This window comes from Protopterus annectens, chromosome 2.part1, assembly GCF_019279795.1.
Source record: "Protopterus annectens isolate FY-2018-M chromosome 2.part1, PAN1.0, whole genome shotgun sequence".
NCBI lineage: Eukaryota > Metazoa > Chordata > Ceratodontiformes > Protopteridae > Protopterus > Protopterus annectens.
In genome coordinates this window covers 1,702,781,870-1,702,789,319 of record NC_056729.1, presented here as the reverse complement: position 1 = coordinate 1,702,789,319, position 7,450 = coordinate 1,702,781,870, and the positions used below count along the sequence as shown (strand labels likewise).

At 40.5% G+C, this 7,450-nt stretch overlaps 1 protein-coding gene across 1 annotated transcript in view; it reads left to right on the top strand.

Annotated features, from left to right (window-relative positions):
* The first annotated feature begins 594 nt into the window (after nt 1-594).
* Nucleotides 595-7,450, top strand: part of LOC122794790 — a 228,216-nt gene continuing 221,360 nt past the window's right edge. The window contains exon 1 of the mRNA XM_044063409.1: nt 595-675. The gene's annotated coding sequence lies outside the window, so the exon portion shown is untranslated. The remainder of the gene's footprint in view (nt 676-7,450) is intronic.

Genomic DNA, 7,450 nt, shown 5'->3' with positions numbered 1-7,450 from the left:
AAACATGCTAACATAAAAACGCTGTTAGTCTAGCTACTTTCTAAGTTTATAAGAACACTGTTTAAAATCTGTCTCTATTTTTGGACCTTTGTCCCCCCCCCCCCACCATTATTTTAGGCTGTGTCCAGATTTCTTGCACTAAGAGGTTGAGAGGTTTGATGGTGAGACAGGTGTTGTGAGTGGTTGATGCCAGCTTACCCATCCAGGGCAGGGAGGCTGCCTAGGCTTACTGCAGTAGCAACATTAAGAGCCAGACAAGTTTTGCCTCTTGGTTCAGAGGTTGTGCATGTGGGGATGAATGCAATTGTGGAGCTCGCAAGGCTAGGCAGGGGGGTTGGACAGACTCCCTGACAGCAGCATAATACACCAGCATCCTTGATCTTCTCACTGGCCATGGATGTGGGTAATTTTGAGCCCAGAGGAAACTAAGGTGAGTCTGGAATAGGGATAGGAAGGTACGACTTTCTTTATTACTGTACTGTGGCGGTTGTATGACAATTGTTTATTATATACAGCAGTGATTTTCCTTGACATCCATTGGATCCATTGGTTATTTTAAGGCACTGAATCATGTTTTTTTTTTTGTATAGATGAAGAAATCAACTGCAAGGGCTGTCCCCCAGGAAGTTTCTATAACAACAGTTTGTCAGAGAATAGATGTCAACCACATACCAAGTAAGTTTAATAATCATGTTTTACAAAATGGCTTAAATGGAAACAATGTCATGGTGAACATGTTGAGTTTTAAAATAGTTACATTCCACTGTCTGAAACTGAAACTAGCAATCTCCACTGTTCACACTAATTTCTGGGAAAATTAAGTAAACAAACCAATTCTTTTGAAAATGCAGTTATATTTGAAAGGTCTTATCTATAAAATCTATATTTTTCTGTCCATTCAAGACCTCAGTACAGATAACCATAGCATATCAGTCCAACCACTATCAGCTTATAGACTATTTTTTTGCAAAAAATGAAATAAACACATTATATGCACCAAAATACTGTCACCAAACAGATCAATAAACCTCACTAGAGTCAACAGGTTGCATACTCACCTTTTATGGCAGGGAAATCAGAACACTGTGTGTGTTCTGACCCCATCTAAATGTTTGGAGTCATATTCATTGCCAATGCTCTAGTGTAGCATGAAGTGTTTCTCACTACTGTGGTGCTAACATTTTAAGCTGATATTCCATCTGCCTGAGCTAGTGGTTGTTAAAGCAGATGTCGAAGACCCCACTGGGTTTTGGGAAGATGGCAGTGTATGCATAGCAGATGCTGTGATGATTTCTACATATAGCTGCAAGGAAATACATTTATATTTATTTTAAACAATAACATGGATTGGAATGATGATGCTGCCAGCCACTGGTAGCAACATGATACCATGAAGATGGATTCTGGTCCTCCCTTAACTTGTTAGTACAATTAAGTGGTTCAGAAATGCAGGTATCTGGCTGTCTACAAACATTTTCTGCTCTCCAGTTTATTGTTAGCTCTAATTGGATTATTGTTCTTTATTTACAGTTTGATATTGAATATCCGCGGTGGTGCAGCAGTAGTGTTGTTGCCTCACAGCAAGAGGTTCTCCCATTCGATTCTCAGCTGGAGTACAGGGAGTGCCTTCTGTGTGGAGTCTGCATGTCCTCCCCGCGGTTGCATGGCGTTCCGAAAGACATGCGTGAATGGGTGTGCCTTCGTTGAAGGTTGGGCGTCGAGCTGGCAACTTGGCACTGTAAAAACCTACTGCCAGTCATTAGCAGACCGGAGTTCCGCTGTGGCGACCCCTAACCAGGAAAAGCCGAAAGACAAATAACATTTACAGTTTGATATTGGAAGCAAAGGAGTTGTATTCTATAAGTAAATGAGGTCTATATTAGAACACCAAACTTTCAAAATTTCAAGTGTTTTAATATCGAACCCTATTCATTGAAAATTTAAAACATCGAACATACAGAACAGTGAATTTTTTCCTAGGGAAAAAAATTCACTGTTCCAAAACACATATACACAACACAAGCACACCAAACAAACGGCAATCCACACACATAAACCTAAACTCTTACACTTAACCCAACACTAAACTATGCATACACCACTAACTATCCACTTACCTTAACCCAAACCCTAACCCTAAGGTCCGTCACTATCGCACAGTCACCTCACCCGCGCCCTAACCCTAACTCACCTACCCCGCCCTAACCCTCACGTCCACACAATCACACACTTACCTGACCCGCGCCCTAACCGTAACTCACCTAACCTGCCCTAACCATTACATCCACACAATCGCACACTTACCTGAACCCGACCCGTAACTTTCCACCACAGCTCTGAAAATACCGAAGCAACAGAAACGGACAACCGAATTCTTTCCCTAGGAAAAAATTTGGTTTTCTGTTTCTTCGATACTTTCAGCGTTTGTTGAAAATGGGTTGATATTAGAACACTCGAAATTTTGAAAGTTCGGTGTTCTAATATAGACCCAATAAATGTTATTTGACATTTTAAATGGTGTTTATTTGCAATATTGCATATTTTGAAGTTTGTTTTGTCATTGACACACACACATACACACACACACACACACACATATGTATATATATATATATATATGTAAATACATTTTTTTGCTGCTGTTAATACCTGTATGTTATTATTTTAATTAATCCACTGTCCATCTATCCATCCAGCCATAACCCCCTTTTCCCATTTTGCACATGGGGTTGGGGTGTCACAACAACAGTGACCACCATCTAGTACCAATATTCGCACTACTGGGTGGCTAGCCCTGCTGTGGTTGTTCTTTCATAGCACACACACACACACACACACACACACACACACACACACACACACACACACACACACACGCACACACACACACGCACACACACACACCACACGCACACACACGCACACACACGCACACACGTGCGCGCACACACACACACACACACACACATGCACACACATCTATGGCACATTTAGGATGTCCAGTCCACTTATTTCATATCTTTGGAATGTGGGAGGAAGCCAGAGCAGCCAGAGAAAAAAAAAACATGCAAACACAGGGAGGGCATTTAGACTCCACACAGAAGGCACCCTAGGCCCAAGCCAAAAATCAAATAAAAAAAACTCTTTTATGTGATTTGACAATGCGACCCAATGTGCCAAACGTATCTGTTATTTATTTATTTTTTATTTAACACTTGTTTACCAGGAAAGTCCTACTTGGAATGAGACAGTTTTCAACAGAGGCCTGGGGAGAAATGCTCCAGATGCATTAACACAATCCTCAGATGGTAATGGAACATTAGACCCCCTCTCCTAGTATTGGGTAGAAGTAGGCCTTATTAGCCCAATATTCATTGAGGTCCCTCTGTAACTTAGAAATGTTTCTCTTTTTTAGGTCTTCGCATCTATAAGCCACATCTTTGAAGACCTGAAAATATTTAAAACTATCCACTGAGTACATAGGGTCCTGAATAATGACGTTGTTCAAAACCAGAAACTCATCTAGCAATGAATGCATTAGCTTGTCATTATTTCTGATTATAGTATTCATGAGTTCAAGTCCAAATCGATTAAACAATTCCACCAGATCATGATGAAGATTGCTGCCCAACTGAACATTATTTGGAAATTTATATAATCATAGGTTTACTATCAAAATCATGAACATCAGAATAAAATTCAGTCATTCATGCAAATCACATCTCCGAAACTCAGCAGAGGAACACAGGCACTATGTCGAATATAATGCCAAATTCGAAGAATCGGAGAAACTTGAATCATCCAACTGTTGTTTGACATTCCTATTTTTGTCTAACCTGTACTCGTGATTTTGATAGTAAACTGAATCATAAACCCCTTGGAGCCCTCTTAACCCTAACACATTCTGACAGATATAAGTTTTCAATTTGCAGCATACGATATTTTAAAAGTTTGACCTTAAACTTACCCATCATCTCATACATTGATACTGTCACTTCTCCCAGCCATGGCGTAACAAAATCTGACCAACAGAATTCTGAAACTGATAACATAAAACAAAAAATGAACTGCAAGCAACCACCAAAAGCAAGGACAAAGGATAGAGATAAACACAATGTATTAGGAGTAAAAATAGTTAAGTGATTTTGTCTCTTAAATAGAAGACGTCTTCAGAACTACTTAAACATCATAACCATTTATTTTTATATAATATATACAACTTATCTCATTCCTCAAGCCTAGTCACTAAATAGAATTAATCAAACCTTAATAAATCAAAATTACATTCAAATATCTGTATCTAAAAAGGATAGTAATAAAAGTAAAATGAAAGGTTCACATAATAATAAAGTATCAAATACCATTATAACAATCATTTGTAAAAAAAAAAATATATATATATATATATATATATATATATATATATATATATATATATATATATATATATATAGTTTAGCTGCTCATATCTCAAAAAACACTGGTAACTGATACACTGTCATTTAGCCCAGGAGGTGTTTCTGCGTCTAACCTTAATTGCCAAACCAACTCTTTATATTCAATCCTGGTTTCCCAAGATTCTCTCCTTTTCCTTTTCAACAAGTTGTTCTAACAAAAAAAAAAAAAATTTACTCTGTGTACAAGAATCCATGTGTCTAAAAAGAGCATTTGTCTCATTGCCATGTTGAACATCATAAATATGTCCATCATCATCATCATCTTTCGGCTGTTCACGTTAGGGGTCGCCACAGCGTATTATCTGTTTCCATTTCTTCCTGTCCTCTGCATCTTGCTCTGCCACACCAACCACCTGCATGTCCTCTCTCACCACATCCATAAACCTTATCTTAGGCCTTCTATACTCAGCATCACTCCTCAGCACATGGCCAAACCAACGTAATCGTGCCTCTCTGGCTTTGTCTCCAAACCTTCCAACCTGGGCTGACCCTCTAATATACTTATTCCTAATCCTGTCCATCCTCGTCACACACAGTGCAAATCTTAACATCTTTAACTCTGCCACATCCAGCTCAAACTCCTGTCTTTTTGTGAGTGCCACTGTCTCCAACCCATATAACATAGCTGGTCTCACTACCCTCTTCTAGACCTTACCTTTCACTCTTACTGGTACTCGTCTGTCACAAATCACTCCTAACACTCTTCTCCACCCACTCCATCCTGCCTGCACTCTCTTCTTCATCTCTCTTCCACACTCACTGTTACTCTGAACTATTGATCCCAAGTATTTAAACGTATCCACCTTCGCCACCTCTACTCCTTGCATCCTCACCATTCCTCTATCCTCCCTCTCATTCACACACATATATTCTGTCTTAGTCCTGCTGACCTTCATTCCTCTTCTCTCTAGAGCATATCTCCATCTCTGCAGGGTCTCCTCCACCTGTTCTCTACTCTCACTACAGACCACAATGTCATCTGCAAACATCATAGTCCACGGGGACTCCTGTCTGATCTCGTCTGTCAACCTGTCCATCACCATTGCAAATAAGAAAGGGCTCAGAGTTGATCCTAGATGTAACCCCACCTCCATCTTAAACGCATCCGTCACTCCCACTGCAGACCTCACCGCTGTCACACTACCCTCATACATATCCTGTACCACTCTTACATACTTCTCTGACACTCCTGATTTCCTCATACAATACCACAACTCCTCTCTAGGCACCCTGTCATATGCTTTCTCTAAGACTACAAAAACACAATGCAACTCCTTCTGACCTTCTCTGTACTTCTCCATCAACACTCTCAGAGCAAACATCGCATCTGTACTGCTCTTTCCCAGCATGAAACCATACTGCTGATCACTAATCATCACGTCCCTTCTTAACCTAGCTTCCACTACTCTTTCCCATAACTTCATGCTGTGACTGATCAATTTAATCCCTCTGTAGTTACTACAGCTCTGTATATCACCCTTATTCTTATAAATTGGTACCAAAACACTTATTCACCATTCCTCAGGCATCCTCTCACTTTCCAAGATTTCATTAAACAATCTGGTTAAAACCTCCACTGCCATTTCACCTAAACACCTCCATGCTTCCACAGGTATGTCATCTGGGCCAACAGCCTTTCCATTCTTCATCCTCTTCATAGCTATCCTTACTTCCTCCTTGCTAATCCATTGTACTTCATGATTCACTATCGCCACATCATCCAACCTTCTCTCCCTCTCATTCTCTTCATTCATCAACCCCTCAAAGTACTCTTTCCATCTCATCAACACACTCTACTCACTTGTGAGTATGTTTCCCTCATTATCTTTTATCACCTTTACATGCTGCACATCTTTCCTAGCTCTGTCTCTGTCTAGCCAATCAGTACAGGTCCTTTTCTCCCTCCTTAGTGTCCAACCTTTCATACAACTCTTCATGTGCCTTATCCTTAGCCTTCACCACCTCTCTCTTTGCCATGCACCTCATCTCCTTATACTCCTGCCTACTATCTTCATCACTCTGACAATCCCTCTTCTTCTTTGCCAACCTCTTTCTCTGTATATTCTCCTGTACTTCCTTATTCCACCATCATGTTTCCTTGTCGTCCTTCCTCTGTCCAGATGTCATACCAAGCACCTTTCTAGCCATCTCCCTTACTAGCTTTGCTGTAGTTACCCAACTATTTGGTAACTCTTCACTGACACCCACTGCCTGTCTTAACTCATCCCTGAACTCCACCTCACAATTACCCTGTTTCAATTTCCACCTTTTGATCTGTGATGCTGCCCTCACACTCCTACTCCTCTTCTTGATCACCAATGCCATCCTAAAAAACACCATCCTATGCTGCCTAACTACACTTTCCCCGGTCACCACTTTACAGTCTCCAATCTCCTTCAAACTGGCCCTCCTACATAAGATATAATCCACCTGTGTGCATCTTCCTCCACTCTTTTATGTCACCCTATGCTCCTCCCTCTTGTTAAAATACGTATTCACCACACCTATGTCCATCCTTTTCACAAAATGCACTACCATCTGAACTTCTGCATTCCTTTGTTTAACACCATACCTACCCATCACTTCCTCATCCCCTCTGTTCGCTTCACCAACATGCCCATTGAAATCTGCCCCAATCACCACTCTCTCACCCTTGGGTACAGTTATCACCACTTCATCCAATTCACTCCAAAATTTTTCTTTTTTATCCGTCGCACAGCCAACTTGCGGATCATATGCACTAAGAACATTAATCATTACACCATCAATTTCCAGCTTCATAAACATCACTCTATCTGACACTCTTTTCACCTCCAAAACACTTAGCATACTGTCCCTTCATATGTCCATATATACATTATTTTAACATTCCACTTTCTAAACTTGAAACCACCTATAATAAGGTTACTAGATTTGCTGCTAATCTTGCTCCTAAAATTCACCACTGCCTTGCCGTCAGGACACTTAACTGGCTAGAGCTTCCACACCACCTC